The 14,000-nt window shown below is 24.0% G+C and overlaps 1 protein-coding gene across 3 annotated transcripts in view; it reads right to left on the reverse strand.

The window, feature by feature from the left end:
- LOC135931195 (uncharacterized) overlaps positions 1–8,763 on the reverse strand; it is a 57,136-nt gene extending 48,373 nt beyond the window's left edge. Inside the window, exon 1 of one of the 3 annotated variants that reach the window (XR_010572966.1) lies at positions 8,639–8,763. The gene's annotated coding sequence lies outside the window, so the exon portion shown is untranslated. The remainder of the gene's footprint in view (positions 1–8,638) is intronic. The other 2 variants (XR_010572967.1, XM_065468138.1) reach the window with 2 other exon arrangements.
- Positions 8,764–14,000: the final 5,237 nt, after the last annotated feature.

The raw sequence follows: 14,000 nt of genomic DNA on the forward strand, positions 1-14,000 counted from the left end.
AGAGGGTTTTTAAAAAAAATTTTTTATCCTAAATAAATTTTAAAATGAAACTATATAGAAAAGAGAAATTTATTCACATAATATTGTAACTTTCTTTTAATTTCAATTTGCTTAAAATATGGGAAGCAGTTATATAACCCCAATGTTTGAAAATATATCGTATAGTTAATTTGGGATGTATTTTAATTTAGTAAATTTTAAAGTAGGGCCAAAAAAATGTAAGCAACTAAATGACTAATCATAATATTTTCCAACTTAATAATTAATATAATTTAAAATTTAACCGATATGGATTTGTAATTTATTCACATATTTATAAACTTGTCCCAGATTTTTAAAATTTTTTACTATTCAAAGAACCATTCTTGGCCAGATCAAATTATATGAACTAGTGCAGATCGCATTTAACATATAGGTCCCCTTAAATCATAATTAATACTATAATAATAATTTAACCCAAATGGTTTAAATTTTATATCATTAGCAACAAGAGAAAAAAGTCGTAAATATCATTTTAATCTAAAAAAATTAACCCCTATCTCCCATCCCCTTCCCAAATACAATATATCATTATAAGTAAGAATTTGGAAAAATTAGTAAAGGTTAATAACTTTAAATGAAAGACTATAATTCAAAATTTATTATTAAAAAAAATTATTTTAATTATAAAAAGAGTGAAAACCCAAAATTAGTTTTATAAAAATTAAATATAGCCAAAGGCCTTTAATAAAAGGACCTAAAGATCTCAAAAAAAATTTATGGAGAAAAATTAATTGAATTTTGCCATCCCGCTTCCCTTAGCAAAATCCTGGATATGCCTATGGCATATAATATTATATAAATTAATAATTTAAAATCTCTTATCATCAATTTGACAAATTATTAAGCTCAAGATTAATATGAAATAAAATTAGAAGATTTATGTCTTATTTATGTATAATATAATAATAAAAATGGATATCAATTTTTTAAAATTTAAAAATAATTATATAATACACTCTTTTGGCTCGTTACTTTATTTATAATAATTTATATTATTGCTTTATTTACTCAATGATTAGTTGTTTTTTCTAAATTTTTATATTTTTATTTAAGCTACCATCGGGGTAAATATGAATAAAATCAAATTCATTTCTTATATATTTAATTTTATGCTATTTAATTTATAAAAAATCTAATATTATCATTAAAAATGGATATCAATTTATTAATTCTTTTTTATATTTAAAATATATCATATTTTGTTCGATACTTATAACTAAAAGAATATAGGTATTCATTGTTTGATGATGAGAAAATAAAATATTTTAAATTGAAAGCCACTGTTAGATATATCTGATAGGTATAAGTTGATTTTTAGTTAAACTATTTGACCTCTTTATTGGGATAGTTTATTTGCTAAAGTGAAAAAAATATTTATAAAATTTTTGTATCTTGAAGCAATATATTATGAGATACCAAATTTCATATTTTTTTGAGGTAAAACAATTATTTCATTTATAATAATCAAAATTCTTAATCAATATATTCCTATTTATCTCTTATTCTTAAATATTAATTTTATGTAAGTTTAAGACACAAACCATATAATTAAGTCTTAATATATATGATTCTAATATTCAATTTTCAAGTGTATTATAAGCTCTTCATAGATACATAGCCAAGATATCCCAATAAAAGGGGGGTTAGAAAACTTTTGGGGACTTCGCCAAAATCTGTTTTGCCAGGACTTTGGCTGGCTCTTTCCTATAAGAAATTTTTATATATTAATACTTATATTAGCTAGTATAATAGCTATTCAGTATAGAGAAAAAAATTACAAGATTTTGGCCAATCTAAAAATTAGAAAGTTTCTTAAGGTTACTGTAAATTTTATCAATCATTATAACCCTGCAAGTATATTAATTTAATCAGTTTGGTAGACAGTATAAAAAAGAAGAAAAAATTGCCATAATATATATCGTGCTAAAATGGAAAATATAAAGAACTATATATATAGCGTGCTCTAATATTTAGAGTCTCACTATTAGCTCACATTAGGACCTCTAAGAAAAGTGAGTTATAAACAAAACTCAAACCATGATGTCACGCTTTAAGGGTAAGTGAACCATGCTTAAAAACACTAACTCTGAAACTTATACAAAATTTTTATTTTAATAGTATATTTAATTGTATTTTATTTGGTAGTTTATTTAAAGCAGGGATCCTAACCAAAACGAATATCGTTGGTTTAGGTTCAAGTTCGTATAAAAATAACGATTCATATAATAAGAAATAAAAATATAGATTCAATTCGAATCTCTAAAAACGGTTGTAACACTTTTATATATAAACCTACATTTGATTTATATATTTTATTAGTTGTAATATATTGTAAAATTGATAAGCTCTAGACGGTGGTTTCTTTTTATGTCATGCTCAAGATTTTCTGCGTGGTTCCCTTTTATAGTTGTCAATCAGTTACATTTTGATGTGTCATTTATTAAACTATATGTAAATAATTTATATTTTAGATTTGATTTTTCTATGCATTATTGGTCAACTTTTTACTAAACAGCCAAGAATACAAATGATTAAATTTAATTTAAATAAAACAAAAATATGATAAAAAAATTAACATTGCCATCAAATAAATTAAAATTGGGGGTTTTAGTTCAAAATATTTTTATTCCAAACTCAAAAGCAATTAAGTATGACCTTAAAAATATTTTTAAAATTTTGTAAAATGGTATTAAGCTAATGTTTGTAAAAACTAAATTATAATATTATTCACTATACTAATAATAATTTTCACATAATTTTATATACGTAAAATCATGAAGCTCGAACTGGTTCTCAGGATTTTATCGGTTAGGTTAGATTCTAATAGAAAATTATTTAACGGTTGAGTTTCGTTCCAGGTTCGATGAAAAATAGCGGTTATATTTAATAGCGGCATAAAAACGTAGTCATATAGACTAGCGCATTAAAAAGATAGGAAAGTATAAAGATCCATATGAATTGATAAGATAGGAAAACGATCACTTATAGGTTACGGCAATTATATCTTAGATTTCCTTTATTTATATAAATGATAGGTTTTTTTTAAAAAAATATTTAGAGATATTTAATTTTAAGCTAATTATTTTTTCAAATGTCTAATTATAGTAAATTAAATTTTTCATTTCCATTTAATGAGTTTAATTATAGGGAAATATTTATATGCTTAATTCCACATCATATTAACATTAGATTCAACCCCACCCACTCAGATTATACTAAAATACATTTTAGATAAAATGCACTCCTTTTAATTTTATATATCTTTAGATATAATTGAGCTAAAAACATTGTTTAAATTTTTTTATATAGCCTAATGGTAGTGTGTTATAATTATATAAGTCAAAATATCTTTCATATCAACTAACGGCATTCACAGTCTAGAAACCTTTTTTTTTAAATTTTATTCGGGAAAATTTTTAATATAACATACGAAAACCGCGAATCTATATTTCTTAACCCTTTAATACTCTAGTGGGATATATGAAACCCCAAGCATGCTAGAAATGATATTACATAAAAACGGTTAAATACTATGATATGGATTCATCAATAGCTTTTATATTTGGTTGAGGTAGTTTTTAAGATATAAGCATTTTGTGACTAATTGGGGTTTATGAGACCCCGCTAAAATAAATTTGTAATTTTTTAAGTTTTTTAAAATATGAAAAATAAATATATGTTTAGAACACATTAATGTTTTATGTAATAAATGTTTTGCATGTCAAATTTATTTAACATATATGTTTATATTTTTTTATGTTTAAATGTATTAGTGTAATTTATTTTTATATTGAAGAAAAGATCCATATTAATTATCATGATTATACGATGGATAAGTTATTTTTTTAATTTTATATTTGAAATTTAAAAAAAGTTTTATTTATCTATGAGCAATTATAATATGAATACATATTTTGAAAAAAAATTATCTATAATAATAATCGTTATAAGCTATAATAAATAAAACTGAAAATCTTATATTCTACTATAACATAAAGCCAAATTAGTATATATTAAATAATAAACTTAGAAAATTTATTAATAAATTACATAAAATATTAATAAAAATTAATTAATTTTTAAAATATTTTTATATTAATATTTAACTTATATATAATATATTATTATTTTGAATTGAATTACCCCTATTCATTGGTTTCGCTATAATAAATATTTAAATAAATAAAAAATTATCTTTCAATAATCATGATATAGGATTGGCAGTTTTTAATGCTGCTTTGATTCTCAAGTAAAAAATAAATTCCAAATATTATCTTCCAAATAGGTGCGATAAATATTATTATTGAATTATCCCTATCCATTGGATTCGTCACTATAATAAATATTTAAATAATTATCTTTCAATAATCATCATATATTGACAGTTTTTTATGCTGCTTTGATTCTCAAGTAAATTATAAATTGCAATTATTATCTTTCCAATAGGCGCGATTATTTTATTGCATCAAATAACTTATTTAAAAAAATCTCAATTAAGATCGAAACATTAATTATTTTTACTCTTCAATTTAAACACGAGCAAACCAAGTTTGTTAACACAACAATACTATAGCTTTCTATGCAAATTTAATGATTGCATATGAATTAAGGACAGCGTTGCATTGATGCAACTTACAAATACGGTCTTTTTATTTTTATCATATTTGAACAATGTATAATATTATTTTACAATTTTTGGTTTAGGAGAAAGAAAGGATGTGTATATAATATATATATTGTTTAAAATTATATATCTTAATATAAATAAATTCACTCTATATTAAGATTAGATAATTTGATTGATCCTTAAAATTATATGCATTGACTACTTATAATCTTTTGTTGATGAAGATTGGGGTGATCTTATTTATATCGTCAAATGGCTATCAGATTAGATTTAGAGAAATAGCTATGACATTTGAATAAAAATTGGAAAGGAAAATTATGATAATATTAAAAAATTTCAATGATATGGAAGAAAACTTTCAAAAAATATAATTTCCCTCTTTAAATTCAAATAACGCATTCAGTAGATTTTTGAAAATCAAATATAAAACACACAATGATGTCTAAATAAATTAAAGGATAATCTACCCTAAATAATTTAAGAGATTTATGATATATGCGTCCAGTGCATGATTAAAATTTATTAGAATTGGTAGGAAAATAAATATACTTGATACAAACTTATTATATTGGAAATATTTTACATTTCAATCGAATAAGATATATAGCCATGCCTAATAATTTCTTTCATATTTGCGATTGATAATTTGATCATATTAATCATAAAAATTGAGGATGAGATAAATTTTCCAAAAAAATAAATAGAAATGATTCTCAATATGCAAAATATTAATTTTTTAATTGAAAATGATAATCTCAATAAAATATAAATTATAATATAATGTTGTTAATTATTATTCAATATAATAATTTAACAAGATAACTCACCAGTCATATTTAGAGAAAAAAAAATTAAGTTAGGTAATGATTTTTTATACAAATATTAAAACATTAAATTAAAACATTTACTTTTGCTATTATGGATGTGATTCCGGTTTTGTGTGAAAGTAGGGGTTTATTTATTTTTTGCTAAAAATTGAGTAAATTGATAATAATATGTCGAAATTGCCACCTAAATGATTATTTTGAAGTTCTGCCTTACCACATCCTCAGTGGAGTTAACTTAGAATCTTAAAATATCAATTTTTATTTTTTATTATAAATTATATTTATTAAATAAATCAAATTTAGTATAACTGTAAAAAAAATGTAATATTTAAATTCATCATTCGATCATGTCATAAAATCTGAATTACAATAAACTGATAATAAGCTTCAAAAAAATAAAAGTCATTTTTACATCTATTTTTCTTAAAGCATTGAAATCGACTAGATATTTTTCTATAAAGATTATCATGAATGAACAGGTCTAAAATGGTAGCTTTAAAGAAGTATTGATGAATATATGTTTTGATCTGTTTATTCTAGAATTTAATTATAATAAAATATCAATTTGTTTCATATTTATATTATAATTTTATAATAATTATAATTATGTTTTAGTACCTTTGCTATTTTTATTCTCTGGATTTTAAATAAATGAGAATGGATTACGATTAAATTAAAAAATATTATTAATTAGTTAATCAAGATTAATTATTTATTTGTTCTATGATAAATAATATACATTTGGGTTAAGGTCTGATCGTATTTGTTATTATATTATTGGGTGATTTTTTCAATCTTATTTTGAAAGTGGCTATAAGCGAAATTTAATTGAGCAAGACCAAAAATTGAAAATAAACCAAAATAATATACACGAAATTATTAATAATGGGATCTAGCATTACATTGCCTCCTAAACAAAATTATCTAATCTGTATTTAATATAATTCCGAATTAGAATATAAAATAAATAATATCGAGATCCAGCTAAAGGTCTACATTTTTTATCCATTGAGAATTAATTCAAATCTTTAAAGAAAATATAAATCATGTTTAGCTTATAGATTATAATTAATAATATTGTAGTTATCAAATAAAGATGTTTTAAGTATTTACTTGGAAGAGCTGAACCTATTTTTTTTATTAAATATTAAATACGATTAGTAGAATATATAACAACAAAAATAGATTAGAATTTGATATATAAAAGAAATGATAAATATAGAGCTAAGATTTTAATAATCCGATAAAGAGAGATTCTAATTTAAATCTTATAATGAATCTAGGCTGGGTTTTATTATTTTTTTTCCCGAATTGAAATATAATAAACTAATTTTGTTTCATCTTATAAACTAACGAATATCCTATATGAGCTTATAATTTATAAGGTTGAAAGCCCCAATTTTTATATTTTATAATCTAATGATTTAGTAATCAGAGACCTGCAGAGGTAATATTTGTATGGCCCGGCCCGCATATTTTTTTTAAAATTATTTTCGGCCCAGCCTGGCGGGTTATTTTACCCGGCCCGGCTTTTTAATTTTTATTAATTTTTTGATTTTTATCACTAATAATAGTGATTTCACATATTTGGTTTTAAAATATATGGCCCGGCCCGGATATTCTTTTTTAAAATTTTCAGGCCCGTTCCGCGCGTATAAAATACGGCCCGGCCCGTGCACAAGTCGCGTCTTAGGGCCGGGCCTGCCATCTCTGCTAATAATACAATTAGTTTGATTATAAATCATAAATAAACTTTTTAGCAAAAGAGGCAAAACATCCGCCATGTATAATTTTTATTTACCTATCATTTATTTATTTTTTTAAAAAAAATATTAACTGATGATTTGACTTGATATTACAATTTAAAATATTGTTATTTTTTATATCCAATTTATTTGTAAAAAAAAGATTTTTTTTTTATCAAAATAGATTAAATTTTCAAGAAATTCGCTAGTTAATATTTGCGTAAGATAGCAACTTTTGTTATTTTTTTTTCTTTAAAAAAAGATATAAACATTTTTATTTGAGCTTAAATAAATTTAATTATTTTTTATAAAATGAAAATAATTATCATATTTTTTATTATTCTTATCTCTTCGCTGTAGCGTCATAATAGGTAAGGGAGGCGCAGGGGCTTGAGCTCCAGAAAATTTTGAAATTATTTTTTATACGATATCAGCTTAAAAAAAGGCTCATTTTAAAAATAATTTTTTGAGCTACCTGAGATTGTAAAGGCTTGTGATGCCATTTTAATCGTAATTTTAAGAAAATTGATTTTTAGAATATCGGCACACTAGGAACTTTTACAAGTTTAACAAACACAGGGTTTAAAATATTTCTTTTTATATTAAATAAATTTATTTTAAACTATAAAAACAAACATAATAAATAAATTATTATTCACATTTATGAGTAATATTGTAACTTTCCTTTAATTATAGTTTGCTTAAAATATATGAAGCAGTTATATAACCCCAATGTTTAAACATATATCATATAAATTTTTCGGATGTATTATTATTGACCCATTATATTGTTTTCCGACTCATTAATTAATATAATCTAAAATTTGATATGGATTTCTAGTTTATTTACATTTTATAAACTTGGCCCAGATTTTTAAAAATTTTATTATTCAACGACCCGATTTTGGTCGTCTAATAAAAGAACCTGTCCAGATCGGTATATAATATATCAGATCTATAGAAATAAAACTATAATTTAATACTATTAATAATAATTAAACAGTTTAAATTTTTGTGTCACAACAAGGAAAAAATTGCTCGTAAATAATCATTAAGCTAGTAAAAAATTTCCAACTTACACACTCCCATCCCGTTTTACCTCAAATATAATATATCATTCATTATAAGGTAGAAATTGAAACGAATAATTTGTTAAAGTTATTAACTTATTAAAAAAAAGGACCATGATTTAAAATTATCAGAGAAAAAGGTGAAAACATAAAATTATTTTTATAAAAATAAAGATATAATATACCCAAAGGTTTTTAATATCTCTAATAAAATTTATAAGGATTAAATACCAACCTTATTCTCCTCACCTCCTTAGCAAAATCCTGGATATGCTTATGATGTATTATATATAATAAATTAATAGTAAAATCAAAAACTTTTCTTACCATCAATTTGATAAATAGTTAGGCTCAGGGTGAATATGAATATGAATAAAATTAAAAGATTCATGTCTTATTTTAATTTTAAGCTAATTATTATGATCAAATGGGTAATATATTTTAATTAAAATGTATATCAAATTTTTAAGTCTTTTTCTAAATTTCAAAATTAAATTTTTTTTGAGCTCGCTTTATTTTATAATATTATAATAAGTTTAGTTGGCTTTTTTAATATAATTTTTTTTATTATAGCTATATTCACCATCGAGGTAAATATAAATAATATCATAAAATTCATTTCTTAGATATTAAATTTTATAATACTTATTTTATCAAATGTCTAATATTATAAATTAAAATTGATATTAAATTATTAAATATTTTTAAAATTCTAAATATATTATATTGTGATCTATATTTATAATATTACTAGCATGTGAAATTTCTACTTGATGGATGAATCAGAAAACTACCTTTATTTTGATGTTATTAGATTCTTTAATTTCTTAACAACATATTAGGTCCTTCAATATGAACAAATATTTGTTACATAATGACCATTATCAAATATAGGAGAAAATTCTAATTCCCCATCTTTCTTGAAGGGCATTAAATGTAATAGAAACTAAAATGACTAAGTGCGACGAAAGCATCGCGTACTATTCAGAGGTGTTTTTATGTTTATATTTAGAATATAGTCATTTATTGTTTTATGATTAGAAAATAAGATACTTGAAATTAAAAGCAACTTGTGAGAAATATATGATATTTCTGATAGGCATAAATTGATTTTTGTTAAACATGGACATCTTTATTGGGATTAATTTATTTTCCAAAAGTGATAAAAAATTACCGCCTTTTACTTATAACATAATCATTCAGCCTTTAAAATTCTAATGATGAATAGTCATAAATCTTAAAATTTTATAAAAACTCGATATTTAACTATTCAAAGTTCAACTTTTTTCAATGTGTAAAATTTTTTTAAAAAATAAAATTACGACTAAATTTATTAATAATTATTTTAATGTAATATCAAATTAAATTGTTAAGAGTTCTTAGTGTTTATAAAATAACATGCAAGTTGATGAGATAAAATAAGCTCACAGGATTTTAAAATTATTCATAATATTAAAATAACGATTTATAAGTTATTAATTTGACAAAAAAAACTTTTCCTTTATAAAATGTAATTGTGATGATCGCACTTAATCCAACTTTTTAAAATTTTAATTGTTGAAAATCCCACAAACACACTATTAGAATAATGGCAGGTCTATGGCTGGACCTAATAAATTTAAACAATAATAAGTCTTCTAATTAATCTCAGATTTAAAATTATAGTCATTTAGAATATTTTTTTTATTATCCATTATTTATATACTTTTGCCAAAATTTGTATAATTTTTTCATGCCCTCCCCACTCTCGTTGTCAACAAGATCTGAGGAATAGTGTGACAATTTAGCGCTCAATTTTTTGAATAGTCTTTTATTTGATGGATGCCTATATAAAGCTTTTATGCTAAAAAGAACAAATATAGGCCTGTTCCTCCATCCAACAAAATAAAGTGTAAAATATTTTATAGTAAATAAATAATCGATATCAATTAATCGTAGAGTATGTAGGAATTTTGGTACAACTATAATTTTGACAGGTGGAATATTGTGGAGAAGATAAGTTTAAGTAATGGAAGTTTATTTAGATATTGAATTGTCTATATTAATTTGTTTAAATCGTGATAACTTCAGAACTACCTCCTAGCGATTATTCCATATGGTAAACTTTCAAGATTTGATTAAAGGATATTCATTGTGAAAGGAAATAAAAAATTAAAATTTTTGTTTAGCATATTTAGCAATTGTCTACGATTTTTTTAAAAAAAAGATAGGTGAACAAATTCTAAGCGTATAGAATATTTTATAAAAATTATTTATTAATGGCATATTATATAAATGTCACATTTAAGTTAACTCTTGTTAATTTATTAGACAATAAGTAACGAATTATTTAAGAATTTATGTGGGTAAATCATTATGAATATGTTGTTTTTCATTTGATTAATGCATCACAATATATTCATTGTTTTACCGTAAATGCTCTGCATACATTCGCGATAAAAAATCTCCCTACAATGGGTTCGCCGTTAAAGTTTAGCTAAAATTGGTTTAAGATAAAAGTTTCGCTAAAATCTATTTGCTCGAGAGTGTTCGCTGAGTTTTGCAGAAATAAATTTGCTGTAAAAGGTTCGCGAAATTGTCTTCACTGAATATTTCGTGGTAAAAATTCTAGCGAGTAATGACATTTCTTTATAAAGGTTTCGATAAAATTTGTTTCGCAATAAATGTTTTAAATACTGGGTTGGTTGCTTATCCACTTAAAATTTCTATTATGCAAAACATAGGTCACGTAAATTCTAAACAACAAAGCTAGGGGTCTAGTCTAGACGATATTCCAATAGAAAGCTTTAAAGCACTAGGAGATGATGGAATACATCTCCTCACAAATCTGTACAATAAAATACTTGGAAATGAAGAAGTTCTCCAAAAATGGAGACAGAGCTATCTAGTTCCTATCTTCAAGAATAACGGGGATCCTCACAATTATTAAATTACAGGGGCATAAAACGAATGTCACACTGTCTAAAACTATATGAAATGATAATAGAAAAAAGATTAAGAGACATAATCGAAATAGGAGAGACTCAGTTTGGCTTTATTCCTGAAAGATCAACAACTGATGCTATCCTCGCAATTAGGCAAATGAGTGAAAATGAATAGAACAAAAAGCTACATATGGTCTTTCTCGATCTAGAAAAGGCCATCATATTGAATCCCAAGAAAACTTATCTGGTGGGAGCTACGCCACAAAAAGGTTCCGAAAAATATATAAGATTAATACAGGATATGTATATAGACCATACAACATTGGTCCGTAGCACAATAGGTACTACAGCAGGCTTCACAATAGCCGAAAGAGTTCATCAAAGGTCGGCTCTCAGTCCACTTCTCTTCATTAAAGTAATAGATGATTAGCACAGTCTATACCTCAAACTGTCCTGTGGAATATGAAATTTGCAGATGATATTGTGATACTTGCCGAATCTAAGGATGAAATGAAAGAAAGATTAGTGAGTTAGATAAATATCATAGAAACGCACTGATTAAAAGTAAATAGAGAAAAGACGGAGTATATGGTGATAGGAGGAGATGAAATAGAGAGTTTTGATATAAATGAATGGCAGATATCGGCAATTGAAAGCTGCAAATATTTGGGCTCCACTATACAAACAAACGGCACAATAGAAAAGGAGATAAAGAGTAAGATTAATTAAGGGTAGTTAAAGTGGAGATCTTTATCTGGAGTGCTATTTGACAAAAAAATCCCACACAAATTAAAGGGAAAAATTTACAGTTCCATAGTACAACCAACTATTCTGTATAGTTCGGAAACATGGCCAATCAAAAAATCAGACGTGAGAAGCCTACAAACTATGGAGATGAGAATGCTGAGGATGATTGCTGAGGTAACATGAAAAGATAAAGTGCACAGTACAAGAATACCAAGTAGTTTAAAGGTAGTACCCATTAAGACTAAGTTAATGGTAAACAGACTTAGGAGGTATGGGCACACAATGAGAAGGCTTATGAACTACAAAGGAAATAAAGTTGAGAGTTTGGAAATGATTGGCAAATGTAAAAGAGGAAGGCCAAAACTTCAATGGGACCATAAAGGTTAGAGCCAACATGAAGAAATATAATTTAGATAAAATATGTATGAATAACATAAAGTGGAGAGAGATGTTGAAGGAGCTTACCACCAGAAAAGATGAAAGCTAAAGAGAAAAAAAATAAAATAAAATGGCTACAAATGCATTGAAACCATAAATTCGTCAATTCTTAAAGTGTAAACAATTCTATTATTTTCAAATATTTCATATCTTCGTCACTTATTTCTTTTCTATTTGTTTCGTCTTAGATTCATTATTATTTTTTCTTAACTTTGCACCCCTATAATTTATCCCCCACCTTCGTGCAATGGTGAGCGATAAGCAATGCTGATAAACGGGAACTCTGGTGTTAATGATAGGGAATATTTTTTTCTTACTCCTTTATTTGATGATGGTTAAATCAGAAATTTCCCATTTATTTTTATTATTTTATGATGTATCCATCATGAAATAAAGGGAATATTCGGATTTAGACATCATCAAATTTAGGATAAAATTCTGCTGATTCCCCATCATTCTTGATGGGCCTTCCGCAATTTATGGGAAAGCGAATGAATATAAAATCGAAATTCAAAGATTGGATTAATTATATAGTGCTTTAGCAATTTGGGAAAATAATATATGTTATATTAAGCATAAAAATAAATATATTTTTGAATTTATTAAATTGCATACCAATTTTGAAACTTTTTGTTGATCTTTCTAATCTATAATTATTTTTAAAAAAATATAATAAATCAAATAAAATTTCCCATAATAATTATTTTTTCTGTGAATATTAAAATTGGAAATTCAATTAAATTGCCAAAAATGTATTTCTGAAATTTTCAAAACTTTTTTTATTAGGGTTTCTTAAAGTTTTAAACTTTTGAAACAGATTTTAGACGCGATCTAACTAAAAATATTGTATTTTTTTTATTAGCATTATTATAAAATGATAACATAATGTTAAAAAGGATAGTATTAAAACGTGATTCTAAATTTATTTTAATAAAATTTATTTTAAAATCTGTCATTCAAAATTCTCATTCTCTAAGATAATTAAAATATATTTATTAAAATTAAATATAGAAGCCCCCCTCCTTCCAATTCCTTTGATATCATCTCATTAGTTCATATTTTTCTTGTTAAAAATTTCTGAAATTGCTCTTCTAAAGTAAATATATTATATATCAAAAATATAAATAATCTTATCATCAAATCTTTTACCTCTATTTGAAATTTCTTCTTTATAGAGCTATATTGGGATAAAGGCCTAAATACCATTTAATTTAATATTGGATGCCAATATTTATCACCAAAATTAAAATAGGGAACTAGTCATAGAGTTATTATAATTAAATAGGAAATTTTTTTAAATAAATATGAACTAAATATTCTTTTTTACTTAAATCTAATATCTAACAAACGAATGTGTAATAATATTACATTTGAATGTGTGGCTAGAGGAAAACTGATCAAATATAACATTATCGTGTTGGAAAAAAATTCTTATGTATTCTCAAGCTTTGATCCAAATTTTCAATTGTAAATCGGTAGTTTTCCTATTTTATTTTAAAAGAGAAAGAAAAAAAGTAAATATAATTATCGTTTTATTAGAGATTCTTAGATATAAATTTTATATATTATATAAGAAAAAA

Source organism: Gordionus sp. m RMFG-2023, chromosome 1, assembly GCF_954871325.1.
Source record: "Gordionus sp. m RMFG-2023 chromosome 1, tfGorSpeb1-WG-v2, whole genome shotgun sequence".
NCBI lineage: Eukaryota > Metazoa > Nematomorpha > Gordioida > Chordodea > Parachordodidae > Gordionus > Gordionus sp. m RMFG-2023.